The sequence below is a fragment of the Panthera onca genome, chromosome B4 (genome assembly GCF_046562875.1).
Source record: "Panthera onca isolate mPanOnc1 chromosome B4, mPanOnc1 haplotype 2, whole genome shotgun sequence".
In the NCBI taxonomy this organism is placed as follows: domain Eukaryota; kingdom Metazoa; phylum Chordata; class Mammalia; order Carnivora; family Felidae; genus Panthera; species Panthera onca.
In genome coordinates this window covers 42,854,587-42,876,419 of record NC_138345.1, presented here as the reverse complement: position 1 = coordinate 42,876,419, position 21,833 = coordinate 42,854,587, and the positions used below count along the sequence as shown (strand labels likewise).

The 21,833-nt window shown below is 42.1% G+C and overlaps 1 long non-coding RNA gene across 3 annotated transcripts; it reads left to right on the top strand.

Moving 5' to 3' along the window:
- Positions 1 to 18,077, top strand: LOC132675082 (uncharacterized). Of its 3 annotated transcripts, none has more exons than XR_013556871.1 (4): positions 1 to 67; positions 1,336 to 1,460; positions 2,586 to 2,691; positions 17,772 to 18,077. It is a non-coding gene; the product is annotated as an uncharacterized LOC132675082 (long non-coding RNA). The 3 variants fall into 3 exon arrangements; XR_009608685.2 differs by lacking the exon at positions 17,772 to 18,077 and adding an exon at positions 5,910 to 6,000; XR_009608684.2 differs by lacking the exons at positions 1,336 to 1,460; positions 17,772 to 18,077 and adding an exon at positions 5,910 to 6,000.
- Positions 18,078 to 21,833: the final 3,756 nt, after the last annotated feature.

Here is a 21,833-nt window from a genome sequence, read left to right as displayed (position 1 = left end):
AGGGATACAGCTCTGATCCACAAAGATACTGGGGAGATGTCTCAGCAAAAAAATAAAGAAGAGAGATGTATGTATTATTTCCCTAAATTGTTTTCTCCCTTCTCCCAATGATAAGCAGATAATGATCCCAGAGATGTCCTCGTCCGTGACACCTGTGAATGTGTTATGCTATGGCAAAAGGACATTAAAGTTGCAGATGGAATTAAACTTGCTAATCAGTTGACCTAACAATAAGGAGATCATTCTCTATTATCTGAATGTTCTCTATTATCTGAACGAGCCAAATAACAAGGGTCTTTAAACGTGTAAGCGGGAGGTAGAAGAGACAGGCAGAACAGACAGAGGACTCATCCTGCCATTGCTGGCTCTGAAGATGGAAGGGGGACCGTGAACTGAGCAATGCAGGAAGCCTCTAGAAGTTGGGGAAAAAACAAGGCAATGGATTTTCTTCCACAGCCTCCAGAAAAGACAGCCCTATGACACCTCCGTTTTCACCCAGTGAGATGCATATCACACTTTGATCTATAGAACTGGGAGGTAATAAATTTGTGTTGCTTTAAACCACTAAGTTGTGGTAAATTGTTACAGCAGCAGTAGAGAACTAACACCCACTAACCAGTATGTCAAATGCGGTGGCTAACGGTAGACCTTTTCTGCTGCCTGAAGTCCAGCCAACTGCCAACTTCATTACCTCTTTGTCTGCTAACAACAAGAGAATCTGTTGTATCACGAGCTTGGGCTAATCGGTGAATAAAGTGCCCAGGAATCATTTTGAGTGGTGGCTTTGCAGGTCTGTGAAAATGATAGTAAAGGATAATTTTCAAAAAGGTAGAATCATAACTCTCATGCAAATATAAAATGAACACGTGTCAAACGTTTTCTATAACTTGTTAAGTAATGAGAGAACCACTGAGACATTAAAATCAGCTCAAAGTGCATTTGAGATGCTCGATGTTTACAGTCAATTTAATACAGGAATGCTAGAAAAGATTGCTGGGTTGGATACAAAACTGCTTGATATCCTACTGAACCACCAACCGTAACCTTAAGGATTGATTATCTTTTCTAGGAGCACCTGGCTGGCTCAGTCAGTGGAGCGAGTGACTCTTGATCTCGGGGGTCATGAGTTCGAGCCCCATACTGGGTATAGAGATTACTTCAATAAATAAAACCTTAAAAAAAAAAAAAAAGGATTATCTTTTCCACCACCCAGACAGGGAGCATTTGCATCTATAAATCTGAGTAAAGAAATTGTTAGAGTTACCAGAATAGGGGAGATAGATCTCCCTGTCAAAGCACTCTGCCTGAGTTTCCTTCTTTTTTGTTTTTTTAAAGTTTTATTTATTTTTGAGAGAAAGAGCGCTAGCGAGGGAGAGGCAAAGAGAGAGGAGGACAGAGGATCTGAAGCAGGCTCTACGCTGACAGCAGAGAACCCAACGCGGGGTTGGAATTCATGAACTGTGAGATCATGACCTGAGCCGAAGTCAAATGCTTAGCCAACTGAGGCGCCCCTGAGTCTCCTTCCTGACTGCATTCTAGAGGCGTGTGTGACAGACAACCAATCATTACAGCAAATCTGCTTGGCTTAGCCTTCCCAGCTGAGAAAATGGCAATCCCACTTATGTAGGCAACACACCTTAGAATTATCCTTGATGGCTCTCTTTAGTTCATACTGACCTCTAATTCATCCTCATATTCAGTATGCACCAAAACCAGTTTGAGGGCCTACTATGAGACAGCCACTTACAGCCATTTCCTTCTGTCACGGACATCCATTGGTAGACAAAATGGACAAAAATTCTTACCCTCGTGGAACTTGCATTCTCGTGGGGGAGAAGAGCGATCAACAAAGGAGTAAAATCCACAATCTGTAGAATGTCATATGATGACTAGGGCAACGGAGAAAACACTTTTCATGGAAAGGGGTCGGGAAAATTAGGGGGCGGGGCTTAGAATGTAAGGAGAGTTGTGAGGGAATACCTCATAGGCAAGATGGCCATTAAGAAGGGATCCGGAGGGAGTGACAGAGGCAGTCATGCGTATATCGGCTCCAGGCACAAGGATTATGCGCCAGTGTGTTAGAAGAACAATGGGGTTCAGGGCGCACTACCCCAAAATAGGGCGCCTTGGCATATTGATTATTTTCAGCTGAAGGAGTTAGAACCAGAGAAACAAGAATGTCTTTCTGACCTTCTCCTGAGCCTTCTTCCTTGAAATAGGTCTTGGAAGCCTCATGGCAGAGGCACCTTCCCTATACCTGAAGGAAAGGAACACCCCTATCTCCAAAGACAAAGGGATGCTGTGAGGAATCTGAACAGGACTTACTGAGTTCCCTCCAGTTTACTACAATTACATCATACTCTCAGACATACCATATTTCTCCTCGACCGTCAGCTTGTCATCCCACCTGGCATAAAAATCCTCAGGGGTAACCATTCCTTTGGGTCTTCGTTTCCTTATGAAGGCTCCCTTGTCAAAATTATATCAGAACATTTATAATATATATATTATATATATATAATATATAATCAAAATTATATTCAGAACATTTATATGCTTCTCCTTTGTTACTCTGTCTTTGTCAGTTTGGCTTTCAGACCCAGCCAGAGACCCTATGAGGGTCAAAGAGAACACTTTCCTCCCCTACAGGAACAGCAAGCATAGTGTGTGTGGACCAGAAGGAGACCAGAGGTGAGGAACGGGAGACGAGGGATAAAGAAGTGTGAGAGCGCCGGGGAGGGAGGAGGAGGGAGGGAGGAATGGAATAAAGATTATTAGATCTGACTCTGGCTTTTACTCTGACGGAGAAATATTGGGAGAATTTGAGTAGAGGAGTAATGTGATCTGATTTACCTTTTTAACAGGATCACCCTGGCTGTTTGTGTTAAGAATAGGCATGAGAGGGGAGCCTGGGTGGCTCAGTTGGTTAAGCATCCGACTTCGGCTCAAGTCATGATCCCACGATTTGTGAGTTCAACCTCCGCATGGGGCTCTGTGCTGGCAGCCTGGAGCCTGCTTCGGATTCTGTGTCTCCCTCTCTCTCTGCCCTCCCCTGCTCACACTCTCTCTCTTTCAAAAATAAATAAATATTTAAAAAAATTTTTTTAAGAGAATAGGCATGGGAAACAAGGATAGAAGCTGGTAGATCCGTTAGGAGGCATTTGCAATAGACCAGAGTGATAACAGTAGAAATGATGAGAAGTGGTCAGATATTGAAGATATAGATATTAAAAAGTGTGTGTGTGTGTGTGTGTGTGTGTGTACTTTTTTAAAAGTAAGCTCTACACCCAAATGTGGGGCTTCAACTTATGACTTCAAGGTCAACATTTTCTCTACTGACTGAGCCAGCCAGGTGCCCCTGAATATATTTTGAAGCTAAAGCCAACCAGATTTACTGACATAACGGATGTAGGATATAAGAAAAAGAAAGAAAACGTAAGTGCCTCCAAGCTTTTTCTTTTTTAATGTTTATTTTTTTTTTTTTGAGAGACAGAGACAGAGACAGAGCACGAGTGGGGGAGGGACAGAGAGAGAAGGAGACACAAAATCCAAAGCAGACTCCAGGCTCCTAGCTGTCATCACAGAGCCTGATGCAGGGCTCGAACCCACAAACCATGAGATCATGACCCGAGCCGAGATCAGACGCTTAACTGAACTGAGCCACCCAGGTGCCCCACCTCCAAGCTTTTTGACATAAGAATAGACTTTAGCGATTATCCTGTAAGAGAATATGTAGAGCTGCCATATTCTTTTTTAACAATTGCACAGTATTCCCTTGTGTAGAGATATTGAATGGACATTTTTGTTATTATACAATACAGACATACTGATGAACATTTTTGTTATTTGTACCATTGTATAATCACAATATCCTTAAACGTGTATCAGTGCACACAGATGCAATCATAACTATAAAAGAAGTTCCTTAAACTGTCACTGGTAGGGGCGCCTGGGTGGCTTGGTCGGTTAAGCGTCCGACTTCGGCTCAGATCATGATCTCATGGTCCGTGAGTTCGAGCCCTGCGACGGGCCCTGTGCTGACAGCTCGGAGCCTGGAGCCTGTTTCAGATTCTGTGTCTCCCTCTCTCTGCCCCTCCCCCATTCATGCTCTGTCTCTCTGTCTCAAAAAAAAATAAACGTTAAAAAAAAATTTTTTTTTAAAGTGTCACTGGTAGGTCAAAATACACGTATGTTTGGTATTTCAGTAACTATAGCAAAATTGCTACCTAAAGAAGTTGTCTCTATTTTCTTTTCCTCCTTTTTTACAATTTTATTTTATTTTTTAAAGTAATCCCTACATCCAACATGGGGCTCTAATTCAAAACCCCAAGTTCAAGAGTCACACACTCTACAGCTGAGCCAGCTAGGCACTCTTGTATTTTCTTTTTTCTTTTTTCGTTCTCTTTCCCTTTTTTTCTTTTTTGCTTTTTTGCCCCTATGTTTTCTTTTTCTCTTTCTTTTTTTTTTTTTAAGTTTATTTATTTAGTTTGGGAGAGACAGAGACAGTGCAGGTGGGGGGAGGGACAGAGAGAGAGCAGGAGAAAGAGAGAATCCCAAGCAGGCTCCGTGCTGCCCATGCAGAGCCCAATGCAAGGCTCAAACTCACAAAACCGTGAGATCATGACCTGAGCCAAAACCAGAGTCAGATGCTTAATTGACTGAGCCACCCAGGTGCCCCTGCCCCTGTATTTTCTTAGGTGGGTACATTAATGTCTAACGCCAGAATTGGGCATATTCCTGGGTCCCTTTATAGAGATAAGTCAGGGTAGGGATGGCATGTGAAAATGTCACCTCATTCATAATGTGGCGACAAAATGGTTAAAAACCTGTGCTTTTGATGACTTCTTATCTAAGCTTTGTAATTTTATAGTTGTCTTTTTCTATCTTTCAAATTTTTTCTTTCTGCCTTTCCAACCATCTGTATGCACATCCATTAATACACACACACACACACACACACACACACAGGAAACATACATTTCTCCTATGGACACTTGTTAACTAAAGATAAGCTATAATTCCCATAGAAAGATGATCTATGATCAATTGAATACACACGTTTGATGTTTTTGGTTTGTCGCAATACATTTACGCTGAACTGACAGCAGCATCATATATTTACAAGACGATGGTTAGGGTTAGAAATCGATTATTCGACCACAAATGAGCTTTCTGCACATAAAGCAAAATTATGGAATGAAAAAGCAAGACTGGTGGATTCTAGCATCAAGACTGTTCGTGGGACATTTGAAAGTGTTGCCCCTAAGAAGTATCTAGGTATGTTTAGCTTTAGTAATTCTCCACTTTATGCTAGATTCAACCATTTTCCCAAAAGGTTTAAACTGTAAGTAAAGAGAAGTTTTGGGGTGCCTGGGTGGCTCAGCAGGTTAAGCATCCGACTTCGGCTCAGGTCACGATCTCACAGTCTGTGAGTTCGAGCCCCGCATCCGGCTCTGTGCTGACAGCTCAGAGCCCAGAGCCTGTTTCAGATTCTGTGTCTCCCTCTCTCTCTGCCCCTCCCCTGCTCATGCTCTGTCTCTCTCTGTCTCAAAAATAAATAAAAAACAGGGGCGCCTGGGTGGCGCAGTCGGTTAAGCGTCCGACTTCAGCCAGGTCACGATCTCGCGGTCCGTGAGTTCGAGCCCCGCGTCAGGCTCCGGGCTGATGGCTCGGAGCCTGGAGCCTGTTTCCGATTCTGTGTCTCCCTCTCTCTCTGCCCCTCCCCCGTTCATGCTCTGTCTCTCTCTGTCCCCAAAAAATAAATAAAAAACGTTGAAAAAATAAATAAATAAATAAATAAATAAAAAACATTAAAAAAAGTGTTTAAAAACAAGAGAAGTTTAAGTTTTTTGAAGCCACCAACTATGATGTCACGTGATTACTCATGGTTCTTTCATTTTTGTACCGAGAACGATTTGCAATGATAACTCAAGTAGAGAAAGCAACAACAGTGGTCCTAAGCGGCTATGGCTTCTGTCGCCTAACAGCTTGAGAGTCTTGGCAAAGGTGATTATTTTACTATCTATCACCAAGGTAGTCTCATTTTTTAACTTTTTTTTTTTTAATTTTTTTTTAACGTTTATTTATTTTTGAGACAGAGAGAGACAGAGCATGAACGGGGGAGGGGCAGAGAGAGAGGGAGACACAGAATCCGAAGCAGGCTCCAGGCTCTGAGCCATTAGCCCAGAGCCCGACGCGGGGCTGGAACTCACGTCCTGTGAGATCATGACCTGAGCTGAAGTCGGACGCTTAACCGACTGAGCCACCCAGGCGCCCCTCATTTTTTAACTTTTAAACATGTACTCTATTAAGTTCTGTCACTGGGGCCTGTGGATAGACTAACTGAAGACAGATTAACAGCAGAAAATGTTTTTTTCAGGTGCACACGGGGGACGGGGCTCGCAGAAAAGAATTGAAAATTCCTCAAAGCAGTTAGACCTGTGAGTTTGTATATCATTTTAACAAAGGGCAGTTAATTGGGGGGGGGGGGTTGTTTTTTGTGTGTTTTTTTTAATGTTTTATTTATTTTTGGGGGGGGGGGGCAGGGCAGAGAGAGAGGGAGACACAGAATCGGAAGCAGGCTCCAGGCTCCGTCCAAGCTGTCAGCACAGAGCCCGACGCAGGGCTCGAACTCAGGAACAGTGAGATCAAGACCTGAGAGGAAGTCGGATGCTTCACCGACGGAGCCACCAGATGCCCCAAAGGGCGATTAATTTGTGAAGAAAGGATAAAACAAAGGAAAAAAAGGGCTTGAGTTTCTAGGAGTGGTAAATTGTGAGAAGGTAAACGTATGGGGGAAACTAATGGCGAATAAGGGTTACTTTAGTCAGGTTTGTTTGTGCAGACCCATCTCGGTGCTGTACCCCTCTTACGGTGTCCAGTGATTAAAAGTCTGTTGTCCTTTGCCTGGTATGGGAGAGGGGAGGAGGACACCTTCACAAAGGGAAATTGATGCCCTAATTTTGGGCAGATAGGGAGAGGGGAAGGATAGAGAGCTTTTCTGGCATCTGCTGTTTCTTTCCTTTTTATTTTAAGTTTGTTTACGGAGAGAGAGAGGGAGAGAGAGAGATTGAGATTGAGATTGAGAGATTCCCAAGCAGGCTTCATGCTGCCAATGCAGAGCCCGACTCAGGGCTCAACCTGACAAACATGAGATCATGACCTGAGCCAAAATCAAGACTGGGACACTTAACCAACTGAGCCACCCAGGCGCTCTGCATCAGCTGTTTCTAAACAGCCATCAGCTCAAAACAATTCTTAGGCCAAAGTGGCATATTTTGTAGTGGTCTATTCTGATGACGTTCAAATGCATCCCTCATGAAACCTGAATTCATATACCTGGATCTGTACTTCTTTGCACAAATATAACAACCTCTAAAGGATTAATAGATATTGCCCATGATTTATTATTTGCTTTGTTCAAGGTATTGTGCTAAACATTATGGACATACTGAGGCGAACAAAAATATTGATTCCTTTGCTTTTTAATTTTTTTTAATGTTTATTTTTAAGAGAGAGACAGAGTGCAAGCAGGGAAGGGGCAGAGAGAGAGGGAGACACAGAATCCAAAGCAGGTGCCAGGCTCTGAAGCTGTCAGCACAGAGCCCGATGCGGGGCTTGAACTCACGAACCCCGAGATCATGACCTGGGCCAAAGTCGGATGCTTAAGCGACTGAGCCACCCAGGTGCCCCAAAACTGATTCCTTTCAAGGAACTTAATATAATTGGGAAACAACGTCAGGTATATATATTATTTAAATCTGGTGTTTCAGTTAAGAACATGAACTTTGAGATCTGGGTTCAGATTCTGACTGCTACTAGCTATCTCTGCCATGCACATGGTCGTGTAACAGAACCTCTGTAAGTCTCATTTTCCTTATCTGTAAAAGGAGAGATTCACCTCCCTTTCACGGTTGTTGTGAAAACTGAGTAACGAGCAGAATTCAGATAACCCGCTGATTGTCCTTGTAAGCATTAAAAAAATATTGTAATTGTTAATATTAACAACTAGAGTGTAAAGCAGGTTGTGATAAGGACTCTAAGATTTTGCATACTCAAGGGTACCGATGTCCCCCCCAGTCTGGTGTCCAAAGAGTTGTCCTTCCTATGAGAAAGGGACAAATGATGTCTGGAGTAGGGTTTGATCAGAATATGAAGGAATCGGAGGGAAACTCTTGAACGATCTTATCTCTTGGGGCGCCTGGGTGACTCAGTCGGTTGCCCATCCGACTTCAACTCAGGTCATGATCTCACAGTTCGTGAATTTGAGGCCCGCATCAGGCTTAATGCTGTCAGTACAGAGCCCGTTTCAGATTTTCTGTCCCCCTCTCTCTGCCCCTCCCCCACTCACACTCTCTCAAAAATGAATAAACATTTATTTTTTTAAAAAAATCCTATCTAGGGGCGCCTGGGTGGCTCAGTCGGTTAAGCGTCCGACTTCAGCTCAGGTCACGATCTCGCGGTCCGTGGGTTTGAGCCCCACGTCGGGCTCTGGGCTGATGGCTCAGAGCCTGGAGCCTGCTTCCGATTCTGTGTCTCCCTCTCTTTCTGCCCCTCCCCCGTTCATGCTCTGTCTCTCTCTGTCTCAAAAATAAATAAACTTAAAAAAAAAAATCCTATCTCTTGATCTCTTGATGGGGTGCCTGCGTGGCTCAGTGCGTTAAGCATCTGACTCTTGGTTTCGGCTCAGGTCATGATCTTGCAGCCCCACATAGGGCTCTGTGCTGACAGTGAGAAGCCTGCTTGGGATTGTCTCTCTCTCCCTCTCTCTCTGTCCCTCCCCCACATTCGTTGTCTCTGTCTCTCTCAAAATAAATAAATAAACTTAAAAAAAAAAAAAAAAAAAAGAATCCTGTCTCTTGATCCAACTGACCAAATGACAACCTCAACAGTCATTTACATGAACTATGTTAGATGTTTTTTACTTATTATCCATTTAATCTTTTTTTTTTAATTAAAAAACTTTTACACTTATTTTTGACAGAGAGAGAGAGAGAGACAGAGACAGAGCATGAGCGGGGGAGGAGAAGAGCAAGAGGGAGACATAGAATTTGAAGCAGGTTCCAGGCTCTAAGCTGTCAGCACAGGGCCCGACGCGGGGCTCGAACTCACGAACAGTGAGATCGTGACCTGAGCCGAAGTCGGACGCTTAACTGACTGAACCACCCAGTCACCCTCTTATGCCTTATGTAAAATCATCTCCATCTTCCACACATCACACGAGGCTAATTGTTGGGGAAATATACCAGCATGTAAATCTCACAGCATTTTCTGTGAGATTACAACCTGTTCAATTTCTCAGGTCTCCTCTGGCTGCTTGTCTTGAGTATCATAAAGGATTCTGTACCTTGGGCCTCAGTTTCCTCATTTTTCAGTTAAAGAGATCATATTAGGAGATTTCTAAAGACATTTTCAGTTGCAAGAAATTAGAGCTCCGTCTTCTGCCAAAGGTGGCCAGTTCTTGAACTTTATACAGGATTCAGAAAATGATTTTCATTGCATCTCCTAAAAACTAAACAGTAGTACAGGGTTGTCTTTCCCTAAGATCACTAACATGAGAGGCTTGCGCTGAGGAGGGACATTAGTCACAGAACAGATTCTTATGTATTCAAGTTGATGCCTTTTTTTTTTTTTTAAGTTTTATTTAAGTGATCTCTACACCCAATGTGGGGGTCCAACTCAAGAGCCCAAGATCAAAAGTCACATGCTCTTCCGGGGGCCCCTGGGTGGCTCAGTTGGTTAAGCATCCGACTCTTCCCTTTCAGCTTGGGTCACGATCTCACGGTTCATGAGCCTGATTGAGATTCTCTCTTTCTCCCTCTCTCTCTGCTCCTCCCCTCTCTCTATCAAAATAAATAAATAAATAAATAAATAAATACTTAAAAAAAAAAAAAAACAGTCATATGCTTTTCTGACCAAGCCAGCCAGGCACCCCCAGGATAATGACTTCTAACTCGGAAAATCTATGTGTACATACCTACGCAAGATATTTGGAAAGGAGATCGCAAGATGGTTGAACAAACGGCTGGACACAGAAAACAGGGAAACTAAAAAAAAAAAAAAAAAGATAACAATAACCTCAGTCTCCAGAGAATGCGAACACTATTTCCTCCATGTGGAATATTCCCCACACTCGTCACCCCATACCTCTATCCTTCCTGCTTATCCCTCTGCATGCAGCACAAGCATCAGTTCTGGGAATCTTTACTTTGGTCCCGAGATTAGGTGAGGCCCCCCCCCCATACCTCTTGCTCTTTGTTATGTTCATTCCACTCATAACTATATGCTCAGTGTTGATCTTCCTCATTAAGCCCCAAGCCCTGTTAGGGCGAGAGTGTAGTCGTCATATTCATCCGGTGCCTAGCACAGTACCTGGAACCGAGTAGATGCCCAGAGAACATGTATTTGATAAACATCTCTGCAGGTGCCTTCATATCTCAGTGCCATGGAATAATTCTTTCTCTCCCCTGGCGCACAGCCTTGTAACTGCACTTTAAGACGGAAAAGAACGGGGCGCCTGGGTGGCTTGGTCGGTTAATCGGCCGACTTCGGCTCACATCATGATCTCACCGTCCGTGGGTTCGAGCCCCGCATCGGGCTCTGTGCTGACAGCTCAGAGCCTGGAGCCTGTTTCAGATTCTGTGTCTCCCTCTCTCTGTGACCTCCCCCGTTCATGCTCTGTCTCTGTCTCAAAAATAAATAAACGTTAAAAAAAAAATTTAAGACAGAAAAGAAGAAACCAGGAATAAGAGAAAACGTGCCCCACTGGTTTTGCCAAAACCGTAATCTGTTACATAAATTGTTAAGGAGGAAAATGCTAGTAGAATGCTGCAAACAGTAATTCCATTCAATGCAAGAGATAAAAAAAACAAAAAAACAAAAAAAACCCAAACCCATGCATACTCTGAAAACAGTACATCACACGGAACTACAGAGCGAACGCTGTTGGATAGCTAATATTTAAGGAGTATCTTATACCTAGTTTCTGTATTTCTGCAACAAGTGTTAGAAGATAAAAGATGACACTTTTTTTCTTAACTTAAAAAAATTTTTTAACGTTTATTTATTTTTGAGAGAGAGAGACAGAGACAGAGTGCGAGCTGGGAAGAGGCAGAGAGAGGAGACACAGAACTCGAAGCAGGCTCCAGGCTCTGAGCTGTCAGCACAGACCCCGATGCGGGGCTTGAACCCACAATGCGTTGAGATCATGACCTGAGCCGAAGTCGGACGCTTAACCGACTGAGCCACCCAGGCGCCCCTCTTAACTTTTTTTTAAAGGTGACATTTTGTAAATGTATATATGCATGTATGACCGAATATGCGCAGAATATTTTGAAAAGATATACGAGAAACAAAGAACCATCTACACCCACACTGTCTACATGAACTTGACTTTACTATTGCACTGTCTTCGTTAATATGAATTTAGTATTCCAGGAAATACTTGCCCAGAAAATAAAAGTTGCAAATAATTGTGGTGTGTAATTCAGGAACACCCAGAAAAACCATTTTAAACTGCTCAGCTTTTCCACAGGCAGTTGGCAAATGATTAGTCTCTAAGACATTTCAAAACCCTCACCGTGGCTGCGTCTACAGTCCTAAACCATGTTCCTTAACCAATCTTAATGAAACCCCTACATTGAAAGACTCCCGCACTTAAACCAGACCCCAGAACCGCATAAACATCCTGACTTAGCCCTCCCCTCCCAGTCACTACTAAGGTTCTTTCAGGGAGCTAGCATTTAACAAAACTAATAATAGCTACTCTTTTTTTTTTTTTTTTAATTTTTTTTTCAACGGTTTTTATTTTATTTTTGGGACAGAGAGAGACAGAGCATGAACGGGGGAGGGGCAGAGAGAGAGGGAGACACAGAATCGGAATCAGGCTCCAGGCTCTGAGCCATCAGCCCAGAGCCTGACGCGGGGCTCGAACTCACGGACCGCGAGATCGTGACCTGGCTGAAGTCGGACGCTTAACCGACTGCGCCACCCAGGCGCCCCGATAATAGCTACTCTTGAGGAGGGAACTGAGAGAAGAGACGTAGAAGGTGATTTTTTTTTTGCACCCTTGAATTTTACATCAGTATGTCTTGCTAATTCCAAAATAAATGATTTTTTTGAAGAAAAGAAGTAAAATCTAAACACGTTCAGCAAGACACCATGTGTACTTTCCTCTCCGGCCAGCAGGTGTCACTTTCTCGCCTAGGTAAAAGCTGCCTCCACCCTTTCTCCTGGATGCGGAAAGAAGGCCCGGGGTTCATAGGACAGCCTCAGTTATGGGACAGAGGACTTAAATGGGCCTGGAAATGTTGATTCCTAGAAAGAAGGGTTCAGGTTCTCTCCTCACAATAATAGCTAATATTTATTGAATACATTTTAAAATGGCTTTAAGGTAGAATTAGTACAATTAACCACACATATTTAAAGTGCACAATTATTATCATTTTTTTAACATTTATTTATCTTTTGAGACACAAAGGGAGACAGATTGTGAGCAAGGGAGGGGCAGAGAGAGAGAGGGAGACACGGAATCTGAAGCAGGCTCCAGGCTCCAAGCTGTCAGCACAGAGCCCGACGCGGGGCTTGAACTTACAAACTGTGAGATCATGACCTGAGCTGAAGTCAGATGCTTAACCGACTGAGCCACCCAGGTGTCCCAAAGTGCACAATTCTTAATTAAGCTTTACCACCCTGTGTAGGGCTTGAACTCACAACCCTGAGATCAAGAATTGTGCTCCACCAAATGAACCAGCCAGGTGCCCCCAAAGTGTGCAATTTGATGAAGTTTGATATATGTATGCAATCATAAAAACTATCACTACAATCCAGAGAGTGAACATATCCATCACCCCAAAAAATTTTCTCATGCTAATTTGTAATTCATCCCTCCCTCCTCCAGATAAGTACTTTATATGAATATATTTTTCACCCTCACCACCCCTTTTTAAGTAATGACCAGAGAGAAATCAGGGGTATATCCTTGAGGGGACCGTGCACTGTCTTGCAAGATAGAAGCCTCTACCTCATCTTTCAAAGAGTGCTTTGACCTTGGCAAAGCAATCTGGAAATGGCTGAGAATTCAACTTTCTCTGGAGCTGTTCCTTTTTTTTTTTTTTTTAAACATTTATTTTATTTTTGAGAGAGAGACAGAGCACGAGCGGGAGAGGGACAGAGAGAGAGGGAGACACAGAATCCGAACCAGGCTCCAGGCTCTGAGCTGTCAGCACAGAGCCCGACGTGGGGCTCAAACTCACCAACTGTGAGATGTGACCTGAGCTGAAGTCTGCGCTTAACCAACTGAGCCACCCAGGAGCCCCTGGAGCTGTTCCTCTTGTAACAAAATGTTGAGCCTGGTCTTGAGATTTTCCTGCACTGTGGTTGCAGAAGTTGAGAATTTTTATATCTGGCCAAGAGGCCCCCAGATTTTCATATGTAGCATTTAATTGCTTATTAATCACCCTCAACAGGTGAGAGGGTGTCAGCATACCTCCTTAGTAGAGTTTGGGAGGGGAGGGCTAAGTCGGGATATTTATGTGGTTTGGAGGTCTGGTTTAAGTGGGGGAGTCTTTCAACATAGGGGTTTAAGATTGGTTAAGAATCATGGTTTAGGACTGCAGACACAGCCACGGTGAGGGTTTTGAAATGTCTTAGAGACTAAATAATCATTTGCCAACTGCCTATGGAAAAGCTGAGCAGTGTAAACCCCTCTCCGAAATATCTATTGCTCCTCATACAAAGCCATCCAATTCCATAGTCCTAATAACAATTTTATTATTTTAATACTATATTGCTAAATATAGTATTAAATATTATTTGAATATTATATTATTAAATATAGTATTAAATTTATTATTTTAATACTATTAAATAGTATTATTATTATATTATTTTAGTAATAGTATAGCAGTATAGTATTATTTTAATACTATAAAACACTATTATAGTATTATATGTAGCATATTGTATATACATCAATTAATACATTAATTGCTATTACTTATGATTAATGTCTTAATATATAATCATATTAATATGACATATATAATGTATAATTCTGTTCATATGATAGCTAATAAATATATATTATAATGTTATATATATTATAATACATATTACCACACAATATGGTGGTATAATATAATATATATTATATAGTAATATATAATATATATTTAATATTATATTATAATACTGTAATATTGTAATATATGTTATATTATACCACCATATTATACCACGCTATTTTTTCAAATTTATTTTTTTTGAGAGAGAGAGCACATGAGCAGGAGAGAGGGGCAGAGGGAGAGAGAGAATCCCAAGCACGCTCCATACTGTCAGCACAGAGCCTGATGCACGGCTCAGTCCCATAAACCTTGACATCAAGACCTGAGCCCAAATCAAAAGTCAGAGGCTTAACTGATTGAGCCACCCAGGCGCCCCCAAGTCTATCTTAAGGAAAAATCACACGACTAGAAAACTATACCAGCAGATATCATATATATAATAAATGATATGTATAAAACTATTATAAATAAAACTAGTGTGTGGGGGGGGTATTATTAGGATAGGCAAACACAATAATGAAACAAACAGAACACAGAAATAAACCCTCACCAGTATGGTTACCTAGCTTATGATAAAACCACACACTGCAATGTAGTAAGGAAAGAATGGTCTTTCAGTAGATGGTGAGGAGACAGTTGGATATCCATAAGGGGAAACAATGTAGCTTGTCCCCTACTTCATACCATTTGCAAAAATTAACTCCAAGTGGATTGTATGTCAAATATGAAAGTTGCGGGGGGACACCTGGCTGGCTCAGTTGCAAAATATGTAACTCTTATCTCAAGATTGTAAGCATGAGACCCAAGTGGGGTGTAGAGATTACTTTTAAAAAATTGTGTGTGTGTGTGTGTGTGTGTGTGTGTGTGTGTGAAAGCTGAAACAAGAAAGCTTTTAGATGAAAACATAAGGAAAACACTTTTGTGACCCAGAGCAAAGATTTCTTAAATAGAATATAAGGGGCACCTGGGTAGCTCAGTCGGTTGTGTTCAACTCTTGATTTCGGCTCATATCATGATTTCATGGTGGTGAGATTGAGCCCCGTCGTGCTGGGCATGGAGCCTGCTTAAGATTCTCTCTCTCTTCTTGGGGCACCTGGGTGGCTCAGTCGGTTAAGCATCCGACTTCGGCTTAGGTCATGATCTCACAGTTCATGAGTTCGAGCCCCGCGTCTGGCTCTGTGCTGACAGCTTGGAGCCTGGAGCTTGCTTTGGATTCTGTGTCTCCCTCTCTCTCTGTCCCTCCCCCACTCGTGCTCTGTCTCTCTCTCAAAAATAAATAAACATTAAAAAAAAATTTTTTTTTAAAGATTCTCTCACTCTTTTGGGGTGCCTGGGTGGCTCTGTTGGTTAAGCATCCGACTTCGGCTCAGGTCATGATCTCACAGTTCGTGAGTCGGGCTCTGTGCTGACCGCTCAGAGCCTGGAGCTTGCTTCAGATTCTGTGTCTCCCTCTCGCTGTACCTCCCCTGTTTGTGCTCTGTCTCTCTCTCAAAAATAAATAAATATTAAGAAAATTAAAAAAAAAAAAAAAAAAGATTCTCTCTCTCCTTTTCCCTTGGCCCCTCCCTGGCTCTCACACAAATGTTCTCTCAAAAAAAAAAAAAAAAAAAAAAAAATTACACATAAGACACATAGTAAAAAATTAAACAACAAAAAAAAATGAGAACCTAAAAGCACCCACAGAAACTGTATTAAAATTAAGAACATTTGTTCGCAAAAAGACACTATTTTAATGAGTGAGAACGCAACCCACAGACTGAAAGAAGACATTTGCAGTACATACATCTAACAAAGGCCTCCGATTTCAGATATATAAAGAATTCCAAAAAGAAAACAACCCAATAGAAAAACAGACAAAAGACTTGAACACTCTGTAAACAAGGACACCTGATATACCCAGCTAGAGTGGCCAGAATCAGAAAGTCAGATTAACAACAACAATCGATGGGGATGTGGAGAAGGAAGAACCTTCATACATGGCTGGCGGGAATACACAAGGGTGTCACCACTCTGGAAAACAGTCAAGCAATTCTTCCAATAATTAAACACAGAGTTACACTATAACCCAGGAATTCCGCTCCTGGGTATGCACCCAAGAGAACTGAAAACATATATCCCCTCAATAACTTGTACCTGAGTGTTTATAGCGGCATTATTCATCATAGCAAAAAGGTAGAGACAACCTAAATATCCACGAGTGGACAAATGGATAAACAAAATGTGGTTTAGCCACAGTTGATATCCGACCATATTATCAGGTCATAGAAGTGTTATCTGACTATAAAAAGGAATGAAGTGCTGGTTTATACTACAATATGGATAAATCCTGAAAGTGTTATGCTAAAGGAAAGAAGCCAGTCACAAAAGTTCACATATTGTGATTACATTCATATCAAAGTTCGGAATAAGAAAATCTGTAGAAATAGACACTAGATTCGTGGTTGCTCAGGGCTGGGCAAGGGGTGTAGGGAGCTAAAGGATATGGGGTTTCTTTTAAGATGATGGAAATATTCTCAAGTTGACGGTGGTGATGGTTGCATATATCAGCATATACTAAAAACTATTGAATTATATACTTTCAATGGGTGAATTGTATGATATGTGAATTATATCTCAATAAAGCTGTTTTTAAATTTTTAAAAAAGTGTTTAAAAGTTTATTTATTTTGAGAGAGAGAGAGAGAGAGAGAGAGAGAATGGGGGAAGGGCGGAGCGAGAGGGAAATTGATATAATCCCAAGCAGGCTCTGCACTGTCAGAGCAGAGCCCAATGTGGGGCTCAGACCCACAAAGCGTGAGATCATGACCTGAGCTGAAATCAACCAACTGACCAGTTGGACACTTAACCAACTGAGCTTCCCAGGCACCCCAATAAAGCTGCTTTTTTACAAAAAGAATATCCACGAGGCCCATAAGCTTTTTTCAAAGTACTCAACTTTATTAGTTATCAAGAAAATACCAATTAAAAACCAATGAAATGACAGTATACGTCTACCACAATGGCTAAAACAAACAAGTCAGGAAATACCAAAATGTTGCCAAAGATGAAGAGTAACTGAAACTTTCATACACCGCTCTTGAGAGTGTAAATTGGTCCAAACACTTTGGAAAAGGTTTCAGAGCACCTACTCAAGTAAAACATGTGTTATACCCTATGGCCCTCTATACCCCTAGGTATATATCCAACATAAAGGCATACAATATGTTCACCAAAAGATATGTATTCGAATATTCATAGCAATGCTATTCAAAGTAACAAAACGTGAAACTACGTCATTTCTCAGCAACTGTACAATAGAGAAATAAACTGAGGTATACTTATACAATGGAAAACGATGTCGCAATGAGTATGAATGATCTATAGCTATACAAAATAATATCAATGAATACCTATAAACATTTTGTTGAGGGAAACAAGCCAGCAGCAACCATTTGTATTCTTACATATTCTTTTTTTTTTTTTTTTAAGTAACCTCCATGCCCAATGTGGGGCTCAAACTCACAACCCTGAGATGAAGAGTCACATACATGCTCCATGACTGAGCCAGCCAGGCGCCCCATGTTCTTGTTTTTATATGGGTAAATATAATCTGTGCTTTTAGAAATTGGTGTTGTTTCTATGTTGACTATACTTGAATAAAATGTTTTTAAAAAGCAAAAGCAAAAAGTAAACCATGTATTATTCTCATTGCCTATCCCAAATGTCCAAGGGCCCAAAGTCAAGGACAGATCTATGATCTTGTCAAGCACCCAAACTCCTTTCGTCTCTTCATCTTCAACATACGGCTTTTATCTGCATGGCTGCAAAAGGATGCTTTTCCTCCAGGATCCTCGTCGTTGTTCAAGTCAAGAAGAAGAAGGAAAGGCCAAAAGCTATCCCTTTGTGAGGTTCTGTCATCTCCTTCAGAAGGGATTTATTTCCAGAAACTTCCAGTTACCTTTTTTTTTTTTTTTTTTTGGCTAGAATTCTGCCACAGAGCCTCCCCGAACTGTAAGTAATTCTGAGAAGGTGAGTATTTCAGTTGGGCACGTTACAATTATGCTTTTCCTTAGTGAAGAAAAAGAGAATGGATACTGGAGAGATATTTGATGTGTATACCATCAGGTTGGAAGCCCTCAAGGATCTTATGTGCTGGTGGGGCAGAGGGGGTATTAACAGAAAAATGTGAACCCAGTTTGATAAGTCCTCAGTGGAAAGTGCTACAGGAGTGGAGAGGAATTCTTGTGGAAGATTCCTGACTAGAAAACACCTCTCGAAGGCCGTCTTATAGGACCAGTGGAAAACCTCCAGGCAGAAGAGATGGAAAGGCTTTGCAAGCAGCATAAAAAGCATATGTTAAAATGATCAGGGAGGGGCGCCTGGGTGGCTCAGTCGGTTAACATCCGACATCGGCTCAGGTCAAGATCTCGCGGTCCTGTCCGTGAGTTCGAGCCCCGCGTCGGGCTCTGGGCTGATGGCTCAGAGCCTGGAGCCTGCTTCCGGTTCTGTGTCTCCCTCTCTCTCTGCCCCTCCCCTGTTCATGCTCTGTCTCTCTCTGTCTCCAAAATAAATAAACATTTAAAAAAATTAAAAAAAAAAAATGATCAGGGAGCATAGTCGAAATAGGGAACTAAATGCAGTTTGGTGTTCCTGGAGAAGTAAGGGTAAGGTTGGAACACCAAAGGCATATCTGGGAAGCAGACACAGGAGGAACTCTGCCTTCTCCTTTTCTGCCTGAAAGCAGGGCGTTAATTTTCTCTTGTGAGACTGTCTCCCCTCCCCTCTCCCATACCAGGAAAGCGATCTTTATCACAGGACACGGAAAGTCAGCATAAACAAGTCTGCATAACAAACCTTACTAAAATAACCTTAATCTTTCACTCCTTTCCCCCTATATTTACCTTCCCACAGTGTTATTGCCCCTAGAAGACCAAAGACCTTTTCCTTTGTTTTGTAACTTCTCTATAACATATTGCCCTTTGTTAAAATGGTAATATGAGCCCCCAGACCTAACTGACTCTTAGGGCTTTTGCTTTCTTCCTGTAAAGTGACCAGGTACATACAAATAGATCTTTTCTCCTGTTAATTTGTCTTTTGCCAATTTAATTCCCAGTCCCCAGGCACAGAATATAAGAAGTTAGAGGAAAAGGGGGGGGAACCTGGATGGTTCAGTCAAGTTGAGTGTCCGACTTCAGCTCAGGTCAGGTCATGATCTCACGGTTCGTGGGTTCGAGCCCCACATTAGGCTTTGCACTGACGGCACAGAGCTTGCTTCGGATTCTCTGTCTCCCTTTCTCTGCCCCTCCCCTCCCTCAAAAACAAATATTTTTTAAAAATGACATAAGAAGCATTAAAAAAAAAAAGAAGTTAGAGGAAAAGGTTTTCCTCTCTTACAAATTCTACAGTCTAGAGTCTTGGCAGTTTTCCCAGATTCTTCCCGGACTCTTTTGTCTTACATCCAATTAGTCACTGACAATGGTGAGTTTCACCAGACCTCTTTGCTTCTGGAAAACAGGTCAGTTAAGAAATACCCTCATTTTTTTTGTTTTCCAAACCCCCGTCACCTTTTGTGTTCCATCCTGTTCTCGTATATTCCATGAAAAGACCCGTCTCTACACTGGCTCATGACTCCAGTAAGATTGGGGCCCTGTGTTTTCCTACCTCCATAAAACCTCAGTTCCCTTTCCTTTTCTATGAGACATTCTTCGTTAATAAACATGTCCTCTATTGCAATAGCCTGAATAACATCACCTCAGTTGTCTGGTGCATTTTGTCTCTGACATCACTAAGTTCTGATGCGATCTCCCCTGCGGAGTAACTTCTACGTACGCCCCTTTCTCCTAACTCCCGCTGCCAGTTCCCCAGCGCGTGTCCAGATTACCACAGCAGTTTCCTAAATGATTTTGAGAACTTCAGCTTCACCCTTCTCTTCTCCATTCTTCAGTCTGATGCTGGAATGATCTTTCTTTCTTCTTCTTCTTTTTTTTTTTTTTTTAAGTGTATTTATTTATTTAAGTAATCTCTACACCCAACGTGGGGCTCAAACCCACAACTCCGAGATCAAGAGCTGCACATGCTCTGACCGGGCCGGCCAGGTGCCTTGCTCTTCTGAAAAAGCAAGTCAGGATCTAACTTCTCTCTACTTTCTCAACTCACTTTTCTTTTTCTTTTTTAATTTATTTTTTAATTATTACTTTTTTTTTTTTTTTACATTTATTTATTTTTGAGAGGCAGAGAGAGACAGAGCACAAGCAGGGGAGGGGCAGAGAGAGGGAGACATAGAATCCAAAGGAGGCTCCAGGCTCTGAGCTGTCAAGCACAGAGCCTGGTGCGGGGCTTGAACCCATGAACCGTGAGACCATGACCTGAGCTGAAGTCAGACGCTCAACCGACTGAGCCACCCAGGCGCCCCTCAACTCACTTTTAAACACACACACACACACACACACACACAATCCATGAGTTGCATTGAACTACTTGGATGAAATACCCATGATTTCTTCTACCTCTTTGTCTTTCATTTGTAGCTCACTTTGCCCAAACTTGCTTCCTCTTTCATTTTCTCATTGTTCATCCAGCTCAGGCATCAACCTGGAAAAGCCATTCTGACCACTCCTTCACTTCAGTCTAGGAAGGTGCCTCTCCTACGTAATCCCATAGCTTTTTGTATTTTCTACCTCTCCCTCTCCTCCCTTCTTTCTCTTTCTTTCTTAAAAAATTTTTAATGTTTATTTTTGAGACAGAGAGAGAGAGAGAGAGAGAGCATGAGTGGGGGAGGAGCAGAGAAAGAGGGAGACAGAATCAGAAGCAGGCTCCAGGCTCTGAGCTGTCAGCACGCAATGCAATGGGGCTTGAATTCACAGACTGCGAGATCATGATCAACTGAGCCAAAGCTGGATGCTTAGCTTAACCTTAGCTTAACCGACGGAACCACCCAGGTGCCCCGCCCCCACTTTCTTTCTTTCTTTCTTTCTTTCTTTCTTTCTTTCTTTCTTTCTCTCTCACACTGTATTGTAACTGTTGATTTATTTATTTTCTCCCTCCACCAGTCTGTGAACAATTTGAGGACAGAAACTTCATTTTACTTATTTTTGCATTCCCAGAACTGGTAAAGTGCCTGGCATATAATAAATGCATGTATTGAGTCCCTACTATAAGCACTATAATATGACATGTCACTTAATCCTCACAATCGCCTTGCTTCTTAGATATGCAGAAATGTTGCCTTGCTTCTTAGATATGCAGAAATGTTTACGTTTCTGATTCTGTGTCTCCCTCTCTCTCTGCCCCTCCCACTCACTGTCTCTTTTTCTCAAAAATAAACGTTAAAAAAACTATTTTACATAAAAAAAGAATATTCTTTGCCTTCAATCTAAAGCCCAAAAGATACAATGAACACAGAAACTCTATTCATTTCAAATATTCATTTAAAATATTCTATCCAGATATAACTTCTTTAAAACTTTTTTTTAAATGTTTATATGTTTTTGAGACAATGCAAGAGACAGAGTGTAAGCAGCGGAGGGGCAGACAGAGGGAGACACAGAATGTGAAGCGGGCTCCAGGCTCTGAGCTGTCAGCCCAGAGTCTGATGCGGGGCTCGAACTCACGAACCGTGAGATCATGACCTGAGCCAAAGTCGGACACTTGACCGACTGAGTCACTCAGGCGCCCCCAGATATAACTTCTTAAGTCCTGAGGATCACTATCTCCCTCCATTGCAAAAAGGGGTGGGTTCTGGGAGGAGTCACAGAGCCAAATGTAACAGGGTAGAGGGTTCAGGAGTGGGGGG